Source organism: Lactuca serriola, chromosome 9 (genome assembly GCF_051521515.1).
Source record: "Lactuca serriola cultivar US96UC23 chromosome 9, Lser_US96UC23_V15, whole genome shotgun sequence".
Taxonomy (NCBI): Eukaryota; Viridiplantae; Streptophyta; class Magnoliopsida; order Asterales; family Asteraceae; genus Lactuca; species Lactuca serriola.
The window spans coordinates 124,696,569-124,723,995 of NC_136416.1; positions in this window are offsets into that span (position 1 = coordinate 124,696,569).

A 27,427-nucleotide genomic window follows, 5' to 3' on the forward strand; every position below is an offset into this window, starting at 1 on the left:
GAGGACTTATCCTAATCTTTTAGATCGAGATGTCTTCAAAGAAAGAACCCAGCTCAAGGAAGAACAACTCTCCACCGTCCTACTCTCATCCGCTCGACTTCGTCTTGATTCGAACAGTTGTTACTGCTGCAGTGACGGCTGCAATGACGATTTTGAACCCTGGCAAGTCCAGTGGTTTAGGAAGTGACATGTACCCTCAAAACCACGAAGATAATCAAGGACGCCAAAACGAGAGTAATCAGAGAAAGAAGAAAGTTTTTTGGAGAAAGCGAAAGGGTCAGAGTTCCCAAGGACCCTCCAAGAAGCTCAAAACTGTGGCAGTCCAAGTTGCTACCAATCGTGCCGTTGTTCCTATAGTTCAAGCTACCACTGCTCCTGTTGCTATGTCTACAACTCCAGCACCTATCACTAGGTATGCTAGTAATCTCCCTTGGTGCAACAGGTGTAGTTATCATCATCGTATTCCCGGCCCATGTCGTGAGAAGATTTGCATTAGATGTGGCATGAAGGGCCACCTCGCTCGAAACTGCAAAACGCCAATTCAAACAATCGGTCAAGCTTCCGGATCGATTGCTGTGCTGGCATGTTATAGTTGTGGAGAAATCGGGCATTTCAAGCGAAACTGCCCAAAAGCCGTAACCGCCAACAACGTCATCAACACCGAAATGGTTTTAGCTATGAAGCAAGAGGAGGCAGCCACTAATCCTACCAACATCGCGGGTACATTTCTTTTCGACAATCCTTATGCTCGCATTCCTTTTCGAATCTAGTGTCAAGAAAGTTCTGTTAGTTGTTCATTCCTATATCCTCGTAAACATAATCCTCATCTAATGATCGAAACATTTACCATCAAAATAGTTATCGATGAGAATGAGTGCGTTAACGACTTATCTCTAAGTTGTGTCTTTACCTTGAGTAATCATTCATTTCTAGTTAACCTGATGTCAATTTCAATAAAGAGCTTTGATGTTATCTTTAGTATGTATCGACTGAGCCACGATTGTCTTGATATACCTCGTTATGGAAAGCTATTCGTCTCAATCTCCCCTCTGATCGGACCCTCATGATTTATGGTGGCAAGTTTAACCCAAATTTTCATATCATTCCCTACATCAAAGCTCGAAAGTTTCTCCGAAATGAGTGTCAGGTATTCCTAGTTCATGTAATCGGCGAGAAACAAGGAAATAAAGACCCCGAGAGCGTCTCCAAAGACTGTAATATTCCGGATATCTTCCCAAATAGATTCCGAGAATTCCTCCCGAACGCCAAGTTGAGTCTTGTATGAACTTAATCCCTGAAACTACCCTGTAGCTAAACCTCCGTATCGTTTTTGCCCCGGCGGAAATGCAGGAGTTATTCAATCGGCTTAATCAGTTGACCGTCAAAACCCATATCCTCTTTTCCAAATAGATGACTTCTTCGATAATTTCAGGGAGCAGCTACTTTTCGAAGATATACCTTAGGTCAAGACACCATCAGCTACGAGTTCATGTTTCAAAGACAGCATTCGGGACTCGATATAATCACTAAGAGTTCTTATTGACACTCTTCGGTTAAACCATTTTCCCCAGGTCATGTAGTAGGAGATGAAGACATACGCGTGGATCCTCTTAAGATCGAAACAATAGAGAATTGTTCGGCACCGAAGATACCCATAGAAAGCTTCACTAGATCGATAGAAGAGTTACGCCTATATACAACATAAACCTCTGAAATTCCAGGATGGAGATCATGTCCTATTAATGATCTCACCCTAGAAAGACATGATGCACTTCGTGAAGCACGGGAAACTTAACCTGTGGTACATTAGACCCTTTGAGATTCCCGTTAGGATTGATTCCTTAGCCTTCAAACTCCGAGTACTTTTAGTACTTAGCAACGTTCATCCTGTACCTTGCGCCTCCATTCTCAATGAATACTTGTCTGATAAAACCATAGAAATCCCTTCTAGTGTGACCGAGAACATCGATATACCCAAACTTTCTGGACGAACGAACCAAGATCATAGACCAAGTAATCAAGCGTATAAAACCAATCCGCGTCCCGTTAGTAAAGGTTCCAAGCGAGAACCTGAATTCACTTGGGAGCGCGAAGACCCGATACAACAAACACATCCGCATCCTTTTTCCATAATCTGTACCTTGATCTTTGAATTTCGGGACAAAATTCCCTCTAACGGGGGGATAATGTAACAACCCAAAATTTTGTTCCCTCACCGTAACCGTTTCGTTAATAAAACTCGTCTTAAGCGAATTGTTCCGATTTCGTCTTTGAACTAGGTCAATTAAGTTAAAACTTTTATTTTGACCTTGTAAGTATCCAAACAAGTTGGAAACATGTGAAAACGTCCCAAACTAGTAATAAGATAAATTTTAGTTTTGACCATATCGGGTAACGCCAACTTAATCGGGTGCGACCCAAAGCATCGGTTAACGTCGGTATCGAGTAGAATTCCACCGTGTATCCAATTCAAACCATATTTAAAGTGAATTAAGACTCATTTGGAGCCTTTTCACTCTCTCTCTAACCTCTCTCCTCAAATCCAACTTGTTGATCCAAAATCATCCAATTTAAGCCTCAAAACACCAAGGTAATCATCCTAGCTCCTAGTATAACATCCTTAGCCTTCATTTTCATGTTCAAATCATAGAATAGGACCATAAACATGTGTTTACGGCCCTGGAACAGACTTAGGCCGTGAACACATGTAAATGGGGTTTTTGAGCCTTAAAACCCATCCAAATCACCATAGGAGCTTAGATATGGATTAAGGACTTATTGGATTGGACTTAGAACACCTTGAATATCATTTTTGAGGAGTAAACATGAGTTTACTGCCCAAGAACATGCTTGGGCCGTAAACTCATATACATGGGTAGTAAACTCCTTTTTGGGTGTTAAAATGCAACTTACACACCTCATAAGCCTTGGAATAAATCCTAGAACCAACCAAAAATTATTTGGGGGCCTTAAACATAACCAAAACCCTTCATTTGAGAGTTTACGGCCATAGCATATGCTCCAGGTCCGTAAACTCCTAAATATGTGTCATTTGATGCCCTAAACTCACCCCTTGACTTGTAAAATTGAGTAGAATCATTTGTGATAAATCATTGGCCTTCAAAACACTTAAGAATGTTGTGGGTGAGAGTTTACGGCTGTAAACACTTAGTTTACTGCCATAAATTCATCTATTAGTCCATATATTTGATTTAGCCCCTTTCAAATGCCCTAGAACGAAACCTATCAACACCCCTCATTTGATTTAAGGCCATTTAGTTCATAAGAACACCCACCATGAGTTTACGGCCGTAAACTCATCGGGATGGGTGTATAGGGCCGTAAACACTCCTTAGAGTTTACTCTTGAAGAGTAAACTCCATATCCTAGCCATTCATGTCCAGAAACGTCACCCGGGTTACTCCAAACACTCGATATGGAGTGTTTTCGCGTCTTGGAATGTTTCAGTGTATCTAATTAGTGAATTTAAATCTAATTAGATATATTTGCGTATTATTTAATATTACATAGGAACCTTGCTCATATTCAAGCCTCGATTCGACGTTTAGCATCCCATTCGACACATTCCGCGTTCGGTGAGTTCATACCCCTACCCTTTTTCAATGGTTTTTCAATGTTTTCAGAGGGGGGGGGGCATACAAGTAAAAAAAGTACAAGAATATCTTGTACTTAAACTCATGATTTCATTTAAATGGTTTCATAATTCATACCCTTTTAAGAATTAAAAACCTATTTACAAACTGTTTTAGCTTGCAGAATTGTTTGTTCAAACCGATTTTTAATTCTTATATATATACTGTTATGTTGTATACTTCACAATTGATTGTTCACACTTATATTGATAGAAATTATAAAACATTTGTAATGTCTGTAATAAAACACCCTAGGCTCGAGTGTAAAAGTTAGACACCATTAGAAAACATAAAACATTTGTAATGTCCTTAATAAAACACCTAGACTCGAGTGTAAAGGACAGGCACCATTAGAACTTAATTAGTCATAGATACTACTTCCCTTAGGCACGAGAAGTAATGAGTAATCTTAAGATTGGAGACACGTCCTCTGTAACACTTCCTTGGCACGAGAGAGTGGAGGACTAACCCTATAACCAAAATCTCCAGGAGGGAGAACGTGACTTGAGTGTATAGATCTATACGGGACTGACAATCCCGCACCTGGCTGCTAGCTACAGCCGAACCGAAAGGTTCAAGGGTGACGAAATTCATAAAAAGGATATTGGCCCTGGCCCGAGTCATATCTAGTCTGAAGTATGGTTTAGGACTCGCAATCAAGATTATGAACACTTTGCACTTAATTATTAGTTTTATGTACGTAATAAAACTAATGTACATTTAAGGATAGTCAGACTTTCAGGAGACTTCACACACATTCAGGAAAATACGGGATTTTCCTGGGGATAACATTGAACATAATTAGAATCGGTAACAATTCACACACACACACATATAGAAAAATATAGGATTTTCCTGGGTAACAGTAGTACGTAACTAGAAACGTGTAACAATTTAGATAACTAAACTTTACAATTCACAAGAACAATCGTGGTTTTCAATCTATATTTTCATGTATATCAAACTATCTTGTATCTAGTTCAGGATGGTAGTCCCATGGTATTCAATCTATATTTTCATGTATATCAAACTATCTTGTATCTAGTTCGGGATGGTAGTCCCATGGTATTAAATCTATATTTTCATGTATATCAAACTATCTTGTATCTAGTACAGGATGTTAGTCCCATGGTTTTCAAACTACTTTCCATGTACAATTCACGTATATCAAAGTATTTTATATCTAATTCGGGATAGTAATCCCATGATTCTCAATATATAGTTTTGTGTATTAAACTATACTTTGTGATATTCAATCGGTCTTGTATTTAAGAAAATACGGGATTTTCTTGGTTAATCACTTTTTCAGGAAACTAAAGGAACTTGTTCTTTTCACAAAACAAACCGCTTATGAACTCACCAGCTTTATGCTGATTTTCAAACTGCTTGTATTCTCAGGTTCTCCTTAGACAGGTACCCCGCGTCCTTTTGCTGAAGACGGAGTGAATGGAAGTCACGTCTTTCTTTTGTTTAAACTTATGTATCTATAAAACTTGTACTACTTAACTTTTCAACTGATGTAATGAAATCTATGTAATGTAATGTTTTTTGTTTTACTTCGCTTACTATGTACATTGGTTATGATATTCACATGAAGTCACCTCCGCCCCGAGACGTTTCCGCCTTCGGTTTTGGGGTGTGACACAGAGTTCGCTTGGGAGCGCTAGGACCAACCGAATAGGAAGTACCCTCATCTCTCTACCCGAATGTTCACGCCACTTCCTTGCCTAAACCCAAATTTCAGGACGGAATTCCCTCTAACGGGGGGATGATGAGAAAACCTGAAATTTATCCCGCCATTTTAACCTCTTTTTCCGTTAATAAAAATCGCTTTATTAAATTGTCCGTTAACCTTTTTGGATTAGGTTAATTGAATTGGGACTTTTATTATGACTTCATAAGGGTTGGAACAAATTAGAAACACCCTCAATATTCCCTTGAAAAATTTTAGTTACAACCAAGTCCAATTTACGACCATTTAATCGGGTGCGACCAAAAGCCACGTTTAACGTCAGTATCGGGTAAATTTCCTCCGAGCCAAAAACTCAAACCCTATATAAGGGTGAGTGGACTCCATTTGAAACTTTCCACTCTGTCTCTACTCTCTTTTTTTCCAAGTTGCCTTCGATCCAAAAACGCCTATTTCAAGCCCCAAACTAGTATGTGATCTACCCTAACTTGCTGTTTAGCTCATTTAACATGCAAATTCGTGTTTAAGACATCCAAAAGTGGCAAAATCAAGTGTTTACGGCCCAAGAACACTCTTGGACCGCAAACACCCGTAAGTGGGGTTTTGAAGCCCCAAAACCCTTCTAAATCACTCCTAGGGCTTAGATATGACTTGTGGACTTGCACATATGAGCTTAGAACACCAAAACCTTATCATATGGAGAGTAAACATGAGTATACAGCCCGATAACACTCTTGGACTGTAAACCCCTCTTCATGAACCGTGAACACCTTTTAAGGTGTTAAATTTGCCCTTAAACACCTCCTAAGGCTTGGATAAATGTCTAGAATCAACCACAAATGAAGTAGGGGCTTTAAACATCAAAGAAAAAAAGGACCTAGGAGTTTACGGCCGTAAACCCCCCAAGGATTGGTCCATGGGCCGTAAACTCCCATAATAAAGCCAAATGATGCCCTAACTTCTCCATTTGACTTGGAAAAGTGCATAAAACTTTATACTCTTCCATTTAAGACCTTAATTCATGAAGGGAATGACCACGTGAGTGTTTACAGCCGTAAACTCTAGGTTTACAGTCGTGAACTCCCTTAAATATTCCATTTGGAGCCTTAAACCCTTCACATGCCCTAGATTTGAACATAGCCTAATTCTACAAGTGATATAAGACCTTTTAGCATCCAATAACACACCACCCATGAGTTTACGGCCGTAAACTCATGGGGATATGGTATTAGGGCTAAAATCTCCATAAAGAGTTTACTCTTGAAGAGTAAACTCCCTAACTAGGCCATACACTTCCTTATTGCAATCCAATAGCCTCCTAGCACTTGACCAAAGTGTTTTTCTGCACATTAGGATGCTTATACGTGTTTAATTAGTATTATAATCACTAATTGTATGTAAAAATATGTTATCATATGTTAATAGGTCACTAAGTGTGTTCAAGTCTTTACTTGGCACCAAGCACCCAACCGACACCTCCGTCCGATCCACCCGCAACAGGTGAGTTCATACCCCTGAATTAAGCTTTTAAATGATTTTAACTGCTTTTATAGGGGGGATACAAGTTGATCTATATAGTTATTATATAAATCACATGTGATTGATAACTGTATAGCAAAATGGATTTTTGCATGTTATACTGTTTTATCCAGCTTAAGATTTTCCAATCTCGCTTTCAACTCTTGTTAAAATATGAAGTTCTCTTTTAGATCATCATAAGTATTCGAAAGGTTTTCTGAAGATTTTTCAAAGGTTTTCAAAGTTTTTTTTTATAGAATGACATCAAGTCGAACTTTCTGGTTAAAGGGTTTCCCAAAGGTTCTCTTCACCTAAACTGTTTTATCAAATCGTTTTCAAAACTTGTTTTACAGACTGAAATCAAGTCATAAATTTCTTATGAGTAAAGGTTTTCCAAAGTTTTCATCAATGTTTACTTCTATGCTTTTATTTTGTTAAATGCATGCCTGTATTTGTATAGTTATATAAATAATGTTTAAAAGACTTAGGAAGGCTAGTTCGCCGTATTTCCTTTTCCTCGTTGGGATGTGGTCTGGTGGGTATCGGTTATCCGTCCGAAGGTCATTTAAACATTAGTTATATATCAGATATTGTCACACCCCAAAACTGGAATGACAGAAACGTTCGGGGGTGGAGGACGTCATGTTTGGTATCACGAGATATGTATATGGTAAGCAAGTAATGAACAACCATTTCATTTAGAAATAAAGTGTTTACAATGTGTGTGTTCACAAAACATAAAAGTCATAAACAAATAACAAAACAAGACTTGAAGCTATAATGCTCCATCTTTTGAATCCCTAGCACGAGCACCTATCTAATATTCTCCTGAGAATACAAGTTATTTGAAAGAGTTGATCAGCAATTAAGCTGGTGAGTTCGTATGATTTTAGTGATGTGAGTAAGCTGTAAAATGTGGTTGAAAATGTATACGCACAAGTGATGTTAGCTTTAAAATGTGGTTGAAAATATATACGCACTAGTGATGTAAGCTGTAAGTTCTGTTTTGAAATGTTCGCCATGTTCCTCTAGAAAATGATATATTTCCTACTTGAATGAAAGTTATGTAAAATGACACTACAAGCCTTTCTATGCGTATTAAGTGGGTACAAGTTATATATACTCAGAGTAAACAAACAATCAATTGTGCGCATCTACCCCAAGCTCACATCCCAACGGGAAACAGGAAGTAAGGCGGATAGCACACATTCCATTGGTTGTTAGATCGTTGTCATATATAACCCTGGTGTATTCACTTGTTACTCATGGAGTTATTTGTAATGGTTCCTTTATATCTAATGGAGAGTTCTTTTAAGAAAACCTATATTTCTTATAGTAAAATAATGACTATAGTGACTACTTTTATAATAGCTTTGTTTATACTACTATATATAATCTGATATCAGGTAGAAGGTTAACTGGGTGAATCTGCCCTAATCCCACAATCCAACGGGAACAAGAAGTAGGGCGGAAAACACACATTTAACTATCTATTGGATATTAGTTTTGTATATAAACATGGTGTATAGACTAAGGTGTCATAGAGTTACTCACCTAAAGTCTCCAAAACTGTATTGGCTTAATTAAAATGGATTAAGCCCTTTTCTGGGAAATCTCTAGTTTTGTATACCAAATATACTAACTTTGATAAGTAAGTTTTTGTACTTAGAAAAACTGTGCGTTGACTCGGTGTCCTATGACCTGAGCCATACTTGGTACCCTTATGATGACTTAGTGTATACTCAAGCATAAATATACATAGATTCAGGTAGATAACAGGTTGGGTGACCTCAGTCCAAGCCCACATCCAACGGGAATAGGAATTGAAGCGAAGAGCACACATTCTATTAGCTATCGGAATCTACTAGCATATATGTGTCCTATAGTGTATACATTGAGGAATCATAAAGCTAGCATCATGATCCTAACCTTTAATCGTAGCCTTCTACCAAGGCATCTTCTGTTCTGAGTTAAACCCGACTTTTCCTTTGTCAAATGTAAAAGTATATTCTCCCTAGTTTATAAATATCTTGACTAGAAAATAGATCAACTTTCAAGTGGTACCGACACTTTATGAAAGTAATGGGAGAAGTAAGTACACAGATGTCGTTTATAATGACATGCGGATGCACTATTAACCTAAAAACATATTTGTTTTATTACGGTCATAATGTGAAAGCTAGAACCCTTACTAAACGTTCTCAATGTAAAGAGATTGAGGGAACCAAACGCGACCCCAACAATTTCTTACAAGCTGTGTAATTCACATTAAAGTTATATGATCATGTATACCCAATATAACTATCACTAATGCGTTAGTGATTCATTAGTATAATTAGATCCTATTTGTGTGGTCTCATGCTATAGCAACCTAACTTGTTTGTTATGTTCTGTTCTGGTATTGTTTGATTCTCTTCACTGTTTGTTCTGTTGTGGTATTTTTTGATTCTCTTCACTGTTTGTTTTGTTATGGTAGTGATTCTTTGTGTGCTTCATTGTACTAGAAGTAATGAATAGCATTCTCCTAAACTATACCTATAATAGTTTACTAATGCTCTACTTGGACTGTTACTGAAATGACTCATTTCTCTACTAAGTTATGCTTTTACTTTAATAACGGAGTTTTGTATAACTATAAAGTAACATAAGTAACATTTTGGAAGATGTTTAAGAACAAAAATTTACACAATTATCATTGTGTTCAACCTGTATTCCCCCTTAAAACAGTTAAAATGGTTAAATGATTGATTACGGGGTATGAACTCCCCTGATGTGGGTGATTCAAACGGGTATGCGTGTAAGGATGAGAAGTTCCACGAATGAGGTCCCGAGACACAATAAGTCCTAAATGATATATAAGGACATATATTGACATCAATATAGTGTTTATAAACAACTATATGAAAGATAACACCTTCCGGGACTAGGAAACACCTTGGTTAAGTGTTGGAATCACATGTGATTCAACAAATGGAAGTGAAATGGCACTAATTGGTGTTTACGGTTTTGTAACCAACTCCAATTGATTTTACGGTTGTAAACCCATGAGTTTACGGTCGTAAACTCATGGTACATTGACCATTTGGTGCTTTGAAGTCCTAGAAGTCCTTTCGAAGCATCCTAACTTCAAGTCTTAGCCTTAGGAAGCGTTTTAGGGGAACATATCACCCCTTTATGGGGTTTATGGTTTTTGGACCATTTGTCTTTGGGTTTACGGTAGTAAACCCAAATGGTTTATGGTCAAATGATGTTTTCAAGTCTTGAACACTTCCAGGTAAAGGTCTAGGCTAGTTTCTAAGCTTTAGAAGGAGTTTGGGGCATTAAAACATGCCATTGGGGTGTTTATGGTTTTGGGAGCTCCATAAACCATAAACACATATACATGGGACATTTTTGTGGTTTTCATGTGCTAAACACATCAAATGAAGGTTCTAGGAAGGTTCTAGGTTTGTTTCCAAGGTTTGGCAAGAGAATAGGGACACTTTTGCACTCTTTTTAGGGTTTACGGTCCAAGAAGATTCTTGGGCCGTAAACACTAGTTCATTGTGATATTTGGGTGTGTTCTTGATGCTCTTAAGGTCTAGACATGTCAAGGATAGTTTCTATGTTTGGTTCCAAGGTCTAAAGGGACATAAGGCACACTTTGGCCTCATTTTTAGTGTTCACAGTCCAAGAAGATCTTGGGCCGTGAACACCCTTTCCTTGGGGTATTTGGATGATTTCTTGATGTTTAACACTTGATCTAAACATAATAGGGCTAGAAACACTTACAAGTTGAAGATCTTGAAGAAAAATGGGATGATACTTAAGAGAGAAAGGGCTCTAGTCTTGGAAATGTGAAAAAGTGAATAAAATATCTAAGTCTCACTTATATAATCTTTAGGGTTTACGGTCCCAATACCATTTTGGACCGTAAACTCCAAACTCTTGAAGTTTTGGGCACTTATTGCTACATAATAAACCCTAGGGTATCGTCTCTCCTGATATCTCTTGATGTACTATCTTTAAAACACTCAAACTTATTCTAAAAGGCATGAAAGTTAGCAGAATCAGTTCTTGACTTCCATTGAAGTGGATGGTTGTATAGAATGGAAATATTTGGGTTGTCATAGGTATACATATACGGACATAAAGGTTTCCGTTGACCAGTTCATTTCCCTTGGGTAGCAAGGACATCCTTCCATTCATCATTCATAGATTAGAGACACTAGTAACTATTATAGGAATAGTTAGGAGATTCTATTTACTCTTTCTAGTACGAGAATTCCAAAGGAGTCAGTTCATTCATGAGTCTATATCATTAGTCCAACGCCTCTAATAGAATTCAGAATACGAGATGCATCTTCAGGACACGGATTTCCCCGTTGTCAAGTTGGTAACCAGAGTCTCCTGGAGGGAGAGCGGGCATTATGTGTATAGATCTATACAGGACTGACACTTCCGCACCCTGACTTCTAGCTATAGTCCTCGGCCTACCAAGCCAAGGGGTGACAAATGTCACATTTATTCCGACGCTTGCAGGGCGTCAAGTACTCTAGTGTCAATCAGTATGGTTACGAGTATCTCCATGTTTACCTTATAATTCATGGCGTTAAGGTAACGAGAATTAACATGGTATTTCGAGACAACCCACTTAGGATTACCGGATGTTTTAGACTTTACTAGCTGTTTAGTTCATTCAATACTATCTGGAGTCTGTATTTCCTTGTCTTAGACTTTGCTAGCTGTACCGTTCATTCGATACTGTCTGGAGTCTGTATTTCCTTGTTTTAGACTTTGCTAGCTGTATCGTTCATTCGATACTGTCTGGAGTCTGTATTTCCTTGTTTTAGACTTTGCTAGCTATATCGTTCATTCGATACTGTCTGGAGTCTGTGCTTCTTTTCGTTAGACTGAGCCAGTCGTATCATTTATTCGGTACTCTCCTGGAGTCTATGATTTCTTTTGCCTTAGTCAGCAGTATAACTGCTGAGGCATATGTTATTTTCCCCTAGTGTTTTTACTAGTGATATCCTCTTACTTTCTTTAAAGTCAAATACCGTATTTTGGTAATGATAGTATTTAAGGGAAAATTACTCTTTAAAACATAACTCTGTCGAGTCTTGGTAGAAGACTGCTTTTATTTAGAAAATATAGGATTTTCTGGAAAGGACGTTAATACACTGTAGATTCTAAACTACTACTTTTCATAAAGTTATTTTGAATAAAAATGCGTATTTATACAAATGACACTAAATACTTATGGACTCACCAGCATTATAAAATGCTGATACTCGCTTTCAAAATAACTTGTATTCTCAGGTCAGCGATAGACAGGTACATCCCAGGAGCTTTTGTGAAGACAACCTAGTACCGAGCTGCCTATATGTTATGTTCTGTAATTACTTTGATATTACTATAACATGTAACCGATGTAAAATTATTACTATTAATGCAATGGTTGTTGTACTTTGATTACTATACTGCACATGTTGTGATACTTGACATGACGTCATCCACCCCAGAACGTTTCCGCCTTTCCGGTTTTGGGGTGTGACAGTATCTGAGCATGTATGTATATTTAGTGTATGTATGGTTAGATGAGAAAGGTATTTGTTAAATACCTAAAAGGTGAAAAAAGAAATAGAATATGATTATATATATTATGATCATACAAAAGATTATGTAAGCTTGTGTAGATGTTATTGGTATTATAAGTAATACCTACCAAATGTATATGAGAATATAATAGGATTATTTGCATTATAATCCTATATATGTATGTATGTCTAGAAATTATTGGTATTAATGTAACATCCCCAAAATTCTAGTAAAATTTTTCATTTTTAAATCATCTAGTCATACATCCATATGTTCCAAACCAACAAGGTAAAATTGTAATTTTTAAAACATCAAAGTAAATCAAAAGTAATCAATGCGGAAAAACCATCAATGGATGTTGTGCAGTCAAGTCGGGCCATTCCTCTTGGAGCTGGAAGTACCTAAAAATGTTTAAACCACAAAACCATAAGCATAAAGCTTAGTTAGTTCCCCAAAAGACCACATACCATAAATGTAATATGGATTTCTATGGGCTAACCATGGTCTTACTGTCACTATCATCCATGAGCCAATCATGGTCTTTCCTTGCTATACTAGGAGCTAAATCATGGTCTTACGTACAAGTGCCATGAACGACCTCCTGGTCTTCCTTGGGAACATCACAAATACAACTAGAAACACACAAATAACTGTCGGGGGCTAGAGCTTGGTCTTGCATACAATTTACCAGGAGCCACCACTTGGTCTTTCATACATATGCCAAGGGCTACCACCTTGTAACACCCGGATCCCAAGGTACTTTTTTCTTTTTCCATTTTAGCATTTTTAGGTTCACCACGATGTGGTGAAGAGGTGCCATAATGTGGCAAGTCTAGCCTTGTTCGCTTGTTCATTTAAACCACCACGGTGTGGCAGTATAGGCCATGACGTGGCAGCTGGCAAGTGACAAACCCTATTTTTTTGGGTTTTAATCCTTATTTAAAGGAATAAGGAGGCTAGGGTTTTCTCACCCTTATCCTCCACCAGCCTCTTTGAGATGCGAGAAGCCCTAAATTCCTCATTCTCTTATTTTGAGCACTTTTGGTGTTGTTTGAAGCCTTGGAAGGAAGAAAGAAGAAGAAGTGAGGTAAGATTATGCAAGTTAGCTCTCATCCTCTGTCTTGGCACTATTCTAGACCTTTGTAAATATCCATGACTCGATTTTTATCATGATTAGTTGCTAGATCTTATGTTTTGTTTCTAAATCTTCATGTTTTTGTGGGTTGGAGTGATGAGATCTCATAAAGTTTGCAACTTTATGAACATATGGGACATTTGACATGATTGTCGGTTTGGATATGGTTTCTATTTGGGTTTGAAATTTTACCTTTTTGGGTGGTCATAACGGATAAAGTTGGAAACTTTATTCTTCTAGAACCGATTTTTGGACCAGATCTAAGCTTTGGAGCTCTTCGGATCGAAGAAAGCAACTCAACCCATTAAGCTGTTGAAAACCTAATGCCCATGAAGTGGTAATAGGTTGCCACAGTGTGACGGTGTGGAAAATTGAGACGATCTGTTTCTGGAAGGCCACGACATGGCCATAGGTAGCCACGATGTGGCGGCTGACTAAATTCAACTTTGATCGTTGACTGTGGATTTAGTTGACTTTGGTTCAAACACCTAGTTTGGAGGAAGAGATAAGGGTTATCTGGTTTGCATAATTAGGTGGTGCATAGCAACAACGTTCTATCAGTGAGAGTAGTAATAATTGAGCTTTTTCTGTGAGGCGAGTCTTCCCGCCACGTTGGTGGGTCGAAGGCACCAAATGTTGGCCTGCTGATTTGTATATGTAGGATATATGTGTTTATGTGACTATTACTGGTATGGTTGTATGTTATATGCATGGACCCAATCTAGGCTGGGAGTCATTATGGACTTAGGGATATGGACTCGGGGGTTGATACGGAACCGACACAGCCACATGTTGTTACCTGGAGTTGTTATGGAATCAGGGTTGATACAGACCCGAGGATTGACACGAACTTGACACAACCATGCGTTGTTATATTTTCTCATGTATATGATGTATGTGGTATTTTAGAGAAGCTCATTAAGCTTTGTGCTTACAGTTTAAGTTTATAGATTCAGATACTTCCAATACGAAAGGGAAGGGCCCGACGTGATGGCACAACTTCCCCTTTATTTTTCCACACTTATGATTACTATTACTCCGATGTTTTGGATAATTTGTATCATGGTTGTTTCTGAGACATATGATGTATGGAATTAATGAATTTAAAAATGAAAAAATTATCATTGTTTTGGGTCATTACAAGTTGGTATCAGAGCCTTAGTTTGAGGGATTCAGGCACGCTTTTGGGTGTGTAAGAACTCAAAATGAGGAAATGATAATATTTTCAAAAGAAAAATGAGTTTCTAAAATATTTTTACAAAATAGAAAGAGGTGTGATGTGTGTAATCAACCGAGCTCAAGTAAGTGATTCCCAAAAAACCTTTACACATGTTTTATGATTAGTATGCATGATATGTTAATTGCATGCTAGAGTAGGGCTAAGGATACCTTCAGGAATCGTATGATAGAATCGCCTGATTTATGTGATGCCTTATATCGTAGGAGAATTGGATGCTATGTGTTCCTTGGGATTGATATCAGCTTAGTTAAATGCTCAGTGTATGATAGAATTGCCTGAGCGATAGCGCGAGTTTATCACATCAGAGATTAACCGCGGTATAATGGAGGACACCCCTATGATTTTTGGTGCTATCAAGGAGGGGATTATGGAGCTTATGGATGCACGACTCGGGGCACTTCGTGCGGAGATCGTTGTAGGAAAGTTATGAATACAAACTCCCTCATTTTGGGAGTTCAAGGTATGTGGAGCCCCATAGCTCTTTGGGGCTAAGGACCCCATCGCTAGCCTCCATTGGATCGCTGACATGGAGAATGCTCAACGAGTGAGTTTCTGTCCTAAGGGGGGTAAAGGTTGGTCTTGTTTCCTGCCTTTTGGGAGATCGAGTATGAGACTGGTGGGATGAGGTCGGTCGAACGTTGGGATATGCGGCGGTGGTGGCCATGGCTTGGGAGGAGTTTGTTATGAGATTCCAGGAGGATTTTGCACAGGAAATCGAGGTGCAGCATCTGGCGAGGAAGTTTCAGGACCTTCGCTAGACTATTGCGATTGTGGCGGAGATCACTGCTAAGTTCCATGAGAGGGCTCTGTTGGTACCACAGTATGTGGTGGATGAGGAAATAGTGAAGATAATATATCATGACATGTTGAGGGATGACATCTGAAAGTTTGTGAGCATTTCGGGACACAAGACCCTGAATGATATGATTGAGAGGGCCCGTGAACGGGAGATTAAGATGGAGCTTCGAACGAAGCGCAAGTCGGAGCAGATACAGACAACAGTGGGCCAAACTAAGAAACCTAAGACTTCTGATTTTCATACTTGGGGACAACAAGGTCGGGGCAGTTGTGGCAAGTATGGCAAGCCACACGGTGAAGCATGTCGAGTAGTGGGTTCGGGCTATTATAGATGTGGATAGACCGGTTAGATGAGTAAGGATTGTCCCCAGAGTGCATTGATTTGTTTTCGCTGCAACCAAACATGCTATAAAAAGGACGACGGTTCGAGGTTGTTAGGAGGGGCAATGACGGCGCCTGCACCAACCACCTTGAGGATTGCCAATGGCCGCCAGGTTAAGGTGGAGGCTCCTATAGTAAAGAGCAGGGCATTTTAGTTGGCGACTCAGGAGACAATATCAGCGCCTGATGTGGTTGCGGGTATGACTCTTTATCTTATTATTTATTAGTATTTCCTTTGTTTATGCTTATGTTTTATCTGATCATGTATTGGGGCTTTCTTAGTCAATCGTATGACCGCTCAAGTTCTGTTCGATTCGGGTGCTACCCGATCTTTTCTATCTCTTGCACTTAGCAAGAAGTTTAGTGCTGATCATAGGGTTTTGGATTATCCAATGGAGGTAAAGATTTCTGATGATTACTCAGTGAGTGCTTCGTAGGTTCATCGAGGGTGTGTTCTGAATCTTCCCAGTGAGAAATATTCGATTGATTTGGTTTCGATTCTATTGCGAGGGTCGAAGGTTATTATAGGAATGGATTGGTTGGGTCCTAATGGGGCCATGATTGATTATGAGCACCAATTAGTGCAAGTTCGAACCCCTAGTGGGGGAGAACTGATTATTCAGGATGAGGTTTCTTAGCACATACCAGGTCTCTGTTCAGCCACAAGGGCTAGGAGATATATTCAACAAGGTTGTTCTGGATTTTTGGCCTATTTGGCAGATACTCGAGTTGCGGGCATGCTGACTATGAGTAATATGCCCATCTTTAGGGATATTCCCGACGTATTTCCTAAGGATTTTCCTGAAGTGCCCCCCCGAGAGGCAGGTTTAGTTCCAGATTGACTTAGTTCTTGGTGCGGCCCCGGTAGCCAAAACATCATATCTATTAGCACCACCAGAAATGTAGGAGTTGCCTACACAACTTAAGGAGTTGTTAGACAAGGGGTTTATCAGATTGAGCAGTTCACCATGTGAATCGTCGATCTTTTTCGTGAAAACGAAGGACGGTTCTCATAGGATGTGCATTGGACACCAATAGTTGAATAAGCTAACGATGAAGAAACGTTACTTACTCCCGAGGATTGATGACTTATTTGACCAACTTTAGGGTGCATCTTGGTTCTCCAAGATTGATTTGCGGTCAGGTTATCACCATATGAGGGTCATATATGAGGATGTGTAGAAGACGACATTCAAGACTCGTTATGGTCATTACAAGTTCGTTGTGATGCCATTCGAACTCACCAACACACCAACATCATTCATGGATCTCATGAACCAGGTATGCAGACCGTTTCTTGATCGGTCGGTGATCGTTTTTATCAATGATATCCTGGTATACTCTAAGACCAAGGAACAACACGAGGATTATTTGCGGGAGGTATTGGAGACTATGAGGAGGGAGAGGTTGTATACCAAATGCGAGTTTTGGTTGCGCGAGGTGCAGTTCTTGGGGCAAATCATCAAACAAAATGGTATATTAGTCGATCCGACCAAGATTGAGACCGTGCTGAGATGGGAGGTTTTGAGGACCCCATCGGAGATTCAAGGTTTTCTAGGTCTTGCGGGTTACTATCTGAGATTTATCCATCATTTCTCCAAGATTTTTGTGCCATTGACCTGATTGAAGAAGAAGAATGTTACTTTTCGGTGAGGAACTGATCAATAGTTGGCTTTTGAGATGTTGGGGCAGAGATTGTGCGAGGCCCTTGACTCTCACTCTTCCTGAGGGCATGGATAGTTTGTAGTTTATTGTTATACGTCTATATCAATTTTGGGAGCCTCCTCATGGAAAGAAGACATGCGATTGCTTATGGTTCAAGGTAACTGAAGCCTCATAAGACGAATTACCCTATGCTCGATTTAAAGTTGGGGGTTGTGGTTTTTGCCCACAAGATTTAGAGGCATTATCTGTATAGGGTTAGGTGTACCATATTCACCGACCACAAGAGCATGAGACACCTGATGGATTAACTGAATCTGAATATGAGACAGCGGAGACAGTTGGATGTAGTGATGGATTATGACTGCGAGATATCACCCTTGGAAGGCTTATGTTATGGAAAATGCCTTGAGCCATAAGGCAATGTGTGCACCTATTGGAGATTTATGTCTAAGGATTGTTTTTCTTTCTCCTCTCTAAGATATGATAAAGATGGCTCATGTTGAAGGATTAAAGAAGGAAATTGGAAGGCAGAGCGAATCAGGGGACAAATTCAATTGTTTGTTGAAGATAGTCAGGTTTATTTCCCCAGTGTGACAGTGTTTGGATCCTAACAAACGGTGGGGGTAGACAGACAGTGCTAGAGGAGGCTCATAAGTCAAGGTTTTGATCCACCTCGGGGCCACAAAGATAAATGTGGATCTAAAGTGGAGCTATTGGTGGCCTTATATGAAGAGGGAGATAACATGGTTTGTGGAGTGGTGCTTGACTTGCCGAAAAGTCAAGGTCGAACATCAGAGACCCCACGATAAGATAAAGTCGTTCCCATTCCCATGTGGAAATGGGAGGAGATCACCATGGAATTTATCACAAAGTTACCAAGGACGACATGTGGGGTGGATTATATTTGGTTCATTGTTGATAGATTGACCAAGAGTGCTCATTTCATTCTAATTGTCGAGAGTATATCAACCAAGAAGCTGGTCGACATTTACATTCGAAGGTGGTGGTTTGGCATGGGGTGCCTATTTTAGTGTTTTCGGTTCGAAATGTTCGTTTCACATCCACATTTTGGAGGAAGTTTCATGATGAGTTGGGTTCTCAACTGCATTTTTGTTAAGAGAAAAACTTGAGACACACTTGAACAAATGTTAGAACAAGTATAGTTGCGGAATTAGTTAATCTCAAAGGATCTAAAAGCTCAACAATAATAAGTTAACGAGTTAGATAGTTAGATAGTTAGTTGCGGAAATGTAAGGAAACATAAATGACAGCAGGTGATATATCAGGTAAACACATAAGCTGATTCATAACATGGAATGCATTCAAACGAAGTTAGTGAGTGAGATCAAGCTTAGTGATAAAGTCACGAATGACTTGCTCCGAAGAGAAGTAATTATTAGTTATGTTCGAGAGGATTTACAGAGTAAGAAAGATATAAGACGCGTAAGAGAAATACTTGAAGATAATTCAGATTGATAGATGTGAAAGACTTGTATATTAATTGTCAAAAAATGAGCTCTGTATATAGAGACTCAAGAATCAGATTTGATTCACTCTCTAAGAGTAGCCATGCAAGGCATACTGGACAATAAAGAGTATTAGAAACAAGAGAGATAAAAATAAACTAAGTAAAGTAAGAAGACTGGGGTTGGATAAATGATTTTGGATGGGGCTGCTGATGGGAGCTTGACTGCGGATCTTTGTGGGCTGTGGTTGGCTAAGTTAAGAGGGTCACTTCATGTTTCAACAATTTTCCCCTAAGTGACCTCTAACTTTTTCTTCACCTATCAAGTTTGAGAAAGTTAATCAGAATCCACCAAAACTTCATGATATTTTCCAACCAAGTGACCCTCCTTAAAATATCGAACTTGACTTCGGCAGTCGTATGTTTCGATTTTTCTACTACGGTTCGACAGATTTCAAGTTGCTTCTTTGTGAGGCGGTTCATGGAGGTCATGGGAATGAAGTATTTGACTCGATCATTCTTCCTTTTGAAGATGACTCCAAGTTCAGGGAAGTTTGTTGCACCTAGGGATCTTTCTTGATAGCCTTCGGATCGGTGCATGATCGAGTGGTGGTAAATCGAATTTCTTGGAAATGGTTGGGTGGATATCCGCATCGATCTTTGTGAAGTCGCAGACAATTTCCTTCAGATAAGTGCTTGCCCTTTCAAGTGCTATCTGCATTTTTAGGTACTTTTCATACTCGTTTTGGAACACCTTTTCTATAAGAAAAACTTATTCTGGGTTCATACAAGGGAAGTCAGCTTGGGTGCAGACATAGTCCTAATTCCTTCTTGCGAGTGTGTATTGTACGAAGTTAGCCTTCATGAATTTCTAGGGCTTGAAGTTCTTGACTACTGATGGTCTATCGTTAGACCAGATTTTCTCAATAGGAGAGGCATGCTTGTCATAGAATCGATTAAGTCTCTAGAATTCCATTGGCAGTCTTTTGTGATCCGGAAGGCTATAGTCAAACTGCTCAAATACTGTGAAGTATTTAGCATTTGGGGAGATTGGAACATCCCAGTAGCCATCAGAAGGGGGGGGGGGGGTCAGCATAGGTGAGATATGGTTTGTAGTCATCGTCTAGCAGTTTGCGGTGGGGAATAATCCGAGAGTTTATCAAGGATTCATCCATAACAGTGTCAAAACCGCATTCTCTCCATATGATCTCAACAAGTTTAGCTGCATTCCAGTCAGCTTTCTTCTGTTTGGTGACGGGAGAGTCATTTGAGCATGGAGAAAACATGTGATCTGCTAGATTCTTGAAGTGAGGTGGAGTTTCAGGTCGTTCGGGAGAAGGAACGATTTTTGGTTGCAGTGGAGGAGACTGATTGCTTGGACTCTTGTGAGGAGATGGTTGCGGTGAAGGATTCTTCTGAGAAGCACTGTTGGATTGATGGTTTTCTTCATAATGTTCTTCTTCTTGATGGTCTTCTTCACTTCCCCGTCTTGAGGAGTTCAAACCTGGAGCCTCCTCAAGCCATTGTTTGAGACCATCGACCTTGGCACACACATCCTGAAAATGGGCTCTGAGGATATCAGCTAGTTGCTGATTCTCAGGGATGGTGGTGTTGAAGAGTAGACGATGAATCTCCTTTGTCAGTTGGAGAATTTAAGGGCCATGGAAGTTTGAAGAAAGTGATCGTTGGAGTCTGTTGATGGTTGCATGAAGGACTGAAATAGTGGACTCATAGGCAGTATGAGTCGCAGCTATCAGTTTCTGGGAAAGAGAGGATTGGTCCGCAATGGCTGTTTGCAGATTTTCTTTGATTGCGGACACCTCAGAGATGAGGCGCTCCGCAGCAGCCATGAATTCCTTGTGATCTACTTGGCGATTGTTGTCAAGGGATTGGATTTCCATTCTACCTTGAGAGAAATTCTCTCAGCAGCTAGACGTTCCCTTGTGTCCAAACCTTCAATCTTTTCGATCAACGACTGCGATACAAGGTGGTATTCTGATTGCGGTTGAGTTGACTTGACTACGGCAAGTATTTGATCTACTTTGGATTGTAGACTTATGAATTCTTTTCTTAAAACGGCCATTTTTTCCTTTTTCTTTTTCTCCTTAGGCTTAGAGGTTGAGTGTTGAGAACCACTCGATTCCTCTTCTTCATCAAACATCACGAGGTCATCATCCGAAGGACTAGGCTGATTAACCTCATGTAGATCAACATCATCAAAACCGAAGGTGGGACCAGAGCTGACTTCGATATCAGTGCATGCATCTTGAGAGTCTTTGGCAGTTGGAGATGGAGGGGGCTTTGAAGGAGTTTGATCAGTAGTTGCTTCTTGAGCTTTGCGGATAGTGTCATCCATGTTTTCCATCAAAGCTTGAACTTTGCAGAAAGTAGCTACGGTATTGACATTGCTGATTGTGTCAGCCCAATACTTAGCTACGGACTGGATTTCTTGTTGTGTCTGCTGAAGCTGATTCGTTTGTCGTGCCTTTATTGCTTGGAATGCCCTACGGAAAGTGGCATATTTCTTGGCTTCGACTTCGTTTGATGGTTGATACTTGCTCCATGAATCATTTAGACTTATTTCGTCAATTCCTTGGTATCGCACCGAGGTGTCCCTTGGGTTCACGGATCCTTGCACATTAGTGCTCACCGTGCCTAAACCACCTGTTACAGATGTAAGCAGAGTAGGATTTCCTGAGCTTCCTTGGTCTCCTTGACCTAAAGTCAAGTCTGGCCTCGGCTCATTTCTAGAAAAGGCTGAAGAGCGCCTTGCGGTTGGGAAGGGGTTTGTAGTGTTTGGTTAACAGAGAAAAGTATGGAGTGCAACTCCTCTAGGGAAAAGAAATGAAGACGGGAAGCCCTAGAGATCTTAGGGCAGGAGCCAGTTCTATCCTCTTGGGATTGACCTGGGGGTGAATCTCCACATTGCGGTGAAGCAGATGCACCACCTGCATCTGAGTGGTATTGGATGGTTGATTCAAATGGGTGTGCGGCCACCCTAAGGACTACCAGAGCAGTTTGAGAGGCTGACGTATCAGTCCGGTCACACATTTTTCCAGTGGAATCGGTTTTTCTTTTCTTAAGGATTGCGATGGGTTGATCGTTCTCATCAGAATCACTACTAGAGGGAGAGGGAGATTGATGTTTACTTGGATCAACTTGTGTTATCACAGGTGGGGCGATTTTCCTTTTCTTTGAAGGATTAGCTTGTTTGGAAGCATCCTTTTTGGGAGTTCCTTGTTTCTTGGTGTTGCGGGGGCCTTGACGAGCTGAGGCTAACTGTTTGCGTATTTGGGATAGTGACAGGTTGGAAAGAGTTGTGGAAGATGGGACTGCAGTACAACCAGGGGCAGTGATTACGGATGGGGTTTGTAGAGGTGAGGTAAGAAGGTATGGGGCAATGCCTTCCGTAGCCTCAATATGGTCTGAGACATCAACAGTCTCAAGACCAAGAGTAGAGAGAATGTGGGTTGGTAGTCTTCTAATGGGTCCAAAAATAGACTGATCGGATGAGGGATAGTACCTTTTGAGATCCTTGGTGACAAAGAGGTTGATGGCGTTGCCCATGCTAATTCCTACATCCGTATGGAGGTCTGAGATGCATAGAGACCAGAACCTTGAAAATGTGAGTTCGGTAGGGTTCTCTCTTGGGCTTTCCTTTGGAATGTATTGCAAGAAGTAGTCCCATAGTATCTGACCGTAGTTGATGTCATGGCCAGTGAAGATACTCCACACCAACTCTAGGAGATTGAGTCCCATGTTATCCATGCCTCCGGTTCCGTCGGACAGACTACGGATTACAAAATGGCAAACAAATTGCCAGACCGCAGGCAGTTGGTTTTTCTTGAATTCTCCAATTCCTTTTATCTTCTTTTGATATCCCATCTGGTAAAGCATAGAAAGGATGTCCGCCATGGATGGAGTGAAAACCTTGATTGAGGTATGACCAAGGAGGTTAATGGCAGTGAGAAACTTTTATTTAGGCATAATGACCAAAGAATCGTTAACAAGGTTCAGATGCACTTCTTGAGGATTCTCGAGTGGTCGATATGCTGAGAAGGCACACTTGAATAGGGTTGAAAGAGGAACAACATCTGTGAACGAATCAAAGGGTCCAAACAGAGGGTGATTTGACATAAACTTGATCATCAGCTTTGTTGGAGCATTGTAGAAGGAATGCTCTTCAAATACAACTCTGAAGTTGCTTGAGGCAATCGTAGGTGTTAGATGTCTTGAGGCAGAGTCTGAACCAATAGGGTTTACTGATCCAGATGGGTTGGAGTGTTTCTTGGATACACCTGATTTCACTATTGTAGGAAGTTGAATCAGCTTTGCAATAGAAGAAACAGAGTACAAGAGAAAGGCTGAAGTTCAGAGAGCGTAAACTTTTCTTGGGGAAGAAGAAGGGGGTTTTATAGTGACTCATTGGAGTGGGAAACGATTTTACCCTAAGTGAATTTGGGTAAAAATGTTTGGGTGTTTTTTTTTTGAAATTAAGAGAGTTAATCTCAGCCACAAATTAAGAAAAAGATTAAATTTGTATTTTGAGATTTACCAAAAAAGGATTTGCATTCAATGAAATGTCAGGCTTAAAACCCACATCTGGAGAACGTGTAGTGAGGGAGAGATTAATCCGTTGGGTAAAGGGATGTTGTAACATATTAGATGTTTTAGGGTAATAGGAAGAGACATATTAAAAAGATTTGATTTTAGGAAATCTCTCTTTTTGTCATCATACCTAAAATAGGTCTGGCACAAGGTTTATTCAAAAAGGATGAGACAGTTAGACAAAGAATGTTTTTTTTAATGATTTCTCTATTTAATGAAGTATCATTAAATAGCACACCACGTTTTTTATTTTAAAAAAAATGTAACAATTTGAAAATCAATTAAAGTGACTGCAGATTGAGAAAGTGACTTCGGATTGAAACTCCATTGCGGATGGATCATATGCCGTCGGATGGATGATTGCGGTAGAAGAACTGAGAGTTGCACTTGAACAAAGATTAGTAATAACAAACAGTAAGGACCATTGAAGTATAAGTATGATATATGGTTGCGGTACATAAGATATATCAAAAACATCTATCATAAATAACTTTAACTAGGACCGCAACAGAGACCAAGGATGGTCTGCGGTACCTATCAATTCAAAAAGAATTGTGGGTCCAGATTCATCATTCCTAACATTTGTAAGAAACTGTTGAGTTTTGTAGAGTCAAGTGCCTTTGTGAATACATCAGCAATCTCTTCATGAGTATGGACAAAAATTAGTTCAATGTTACCTTTCAGGATGTGGTCTTTGATGAAGTGATTCTGTAGTTCAATATGCTTGGTCTTGGAGTGCTGAATAGGATTATGAGAAATTGCTATAGCACTTTCAGAGTCACAATAGATTGGTATCCGCAGCATTCTGTGTCCGTAGTCCAATAGTTGTGTTTTCATTCATAAGACTTGAGAACAACAGCTGGCTGCGGCCACATATTCAGCTTCTGCGGTAGACAATGATACACAATTTTGTTTCCTTAATGATCAGCTGACGAGTCTTCCACACAGAAATTGACATCCACCTGAGGTGCTTTTGCGATCAAGTTTTCATCCGGCATGATCTGCATCGGTGAAAGCTTGAAGACTGAAATCTTTTCCTATGGGATACCATAATCCAAGAGTTTTGCTACCCTTCAAGTACCGTAGGATTTGCTTGGCTGCGGTCATGTGTGACATTTTTGGGTCAGCCTGGTACCTTGCGCATACTCCCGTTGTAAAGACTATATCTGGCCGGCTTGCGGTGAGGTACATCAAAGAGCCAATAATACCTCTATAAGTCTTGTGATCAACAAATTCACATGAGGGATCAACAGATATCTTATATCAGAAGGCCATGAGGACCTTAGTCGAAGAACAGTTGTCCATTGAATATTTCTTTAACAATTCTGAGGTGTATTTTTCTTGATGAATGAATATCCCTTGAGGGACTTGTTTCACTTGAAGTCCCAGAAATAAGTTAATCTCTCTATTCATGCTCATTTGGAACTTGTTGGTCATGAGCTTAGCAAATTCATCCACCATCTTTTGATCAGTTGATCCAAAAATGATATCATCCACATATATTTGTACAAGCATTAGATGATCACCATTTGCTTTTCTAAATAAAGTGGATCAATCACTCCTCGTTTGTAACCAGACGAGACAAGAAATTCAGAGAGAGTCTCATACCATGCTCTTGGGGCTTGTTTTAGACCATAGACTTCTATTTCAAGCTTGTAGCAGTGGTTTGGGAATTCAATACTTTCGAAGCCCAGAGGCTGCTGAAGATAAACCTCTTCTTTTAATTCGCCGTTGAGAAAAGCACTTTTCACATCCATTTGATGAACCTTGATGTTTTGTGTGCTGTGTATGCTAAGAAGATTCGGATGGATTCCATTCGTGCTACCAGAGCATTCGTTTCATCATAGTCAATGCCTTGAAGTTGTCTATATCCTTTGGCAACTAGTCTTGCCTTGTTTCTGACGACCGCACCAGATTCATCCAACTTATTATTGTACACCCATCTAGTGCCAACAATGGTGTGACCTAGTGGTTTTGGAATGAGCTGCCATACTTTGTTCCTTTTGAATTCTTCTAGCTCTTCTTGCATTGCGGATATCCAGTCCAGTTCAAGTAATGCTTCTTTGATCGATCGGGGTTTAACCGAGGACAGAAACGCTGCGTAGTGACAGTGATCGGATAAGTCCTTGGATGATCGAGTCTGGATTCCTGCGGATGGGTTGCTGATGATTTGACCTATTGGGTGGTCTCTCATCCATACATGTAGTCGGGGTGGCAGATGATCAACAGCTGCGGTGGAGGGAATGTCTTCAATATCAGAAGAATCTGCGGTTAGAGACGACAGTTCCCCCTGGATTTGAGAACATCCTGCTGAATTGTCTTGAACTGGGAAGGAGGGATCAATGTTTTCTTGGGCAGATGGCGAAGGTTCCCCCTATATTGCGGATGGGAGTGTGATAATCCTTGAATCTGTTTTTGTGTCAATGTTTTCTATGTTTTCGTCATCCGAATCTGAAGAATAGATTGATGGTTGAGACCCTCTGCGGATTGGAGCTTCATATTCTAATACTGGAACCTCGATGGTTGTTGTATGGTTCGGAGTTGAGTTTTCCCCCTCAATCGGCGAGGTGGAAGTATTTAGTGATACTTCTTCAGACAGTGTTGGACCAGATACATCAGCATGCTGCTGCTGAGCTTCTAGAGACACAAGAACTTCGAATAACTTGGCTGTATCTATCGGATCAAAGAGATCATCATAGTTTAGTTCAACTAGATTTAATGGACCCGAAGAGGCAGGAATATCACTTTCTAGAATTACTATGGTTTCGGTTGATGGAGCGGTGTTGCGGATGTGATAGTCATCAAATTTCACATCGAAGCTTTCAAATATCAACCTTTTGCGTATAATGAGAACTCGATAAGCAACCTTGTTAGTGGAGTAGCTAAGGAAAATGCCTTCATCAGACTTTGGTACAAATTTGTTATGGTGATCTCTATTGTTGATTACAAATCATCTACACCCAAATATATGAAAGAATCAGACATTTGGCTTGCGGTTGTTAAGGCCCTCATATGGTGTTTTGTTGAGACGTTTGCACACAATGCTTCGATTTTGTACAAAACAGGCTGTAGCCACTAATTCGGCCTAGAAGTAGAGAGGAAGGTGTGCAAAATTGAGCATACCCGATTTTGTTGTGATGTGTAAGGAGTTGAGAAGTTGTGGTAATTCCTTTGGAAAAACCAAGAAACTATTTAGAAGATGGTTAGTGAACTCGGTTCCATTATCACTTCAGATACGTCTAACTGGTAACTTGATCTGAAGTTCGATTTCCTTGATGAAGTTGATCAACACCTGCGGTGTATCTGACTTGAGTCAAAGAAAGAAGACCCATGTGAAATGTGTGAAGTCATCCATTATAACCAGTATGTATTTTTTGTGATGAAGACTGGCTACGGTAGATGGACCACATAGATCAATGTGGAAGAGTTCCAATGGTTCAGAAACTGAGGAGTCAATCACCGTGTGGTGACTTGCCTTGAATTGCTTTCCACGTTCACATGCAAGACAGAGAGTATCATTGCTGAACTTGAGGATTGGAAGACCTCTGACTAGTTCTCCGGTGACCAAATTGTTGATGTATCTGAAGTTGAGATGAACGAGCTTGCGGTGCCATAGCCAGCTGACTTCGGATACAACTTTCGATAGAAATCATAACTGCAGTTTGCCTATGATCAGAGATACATCCAGAAGATA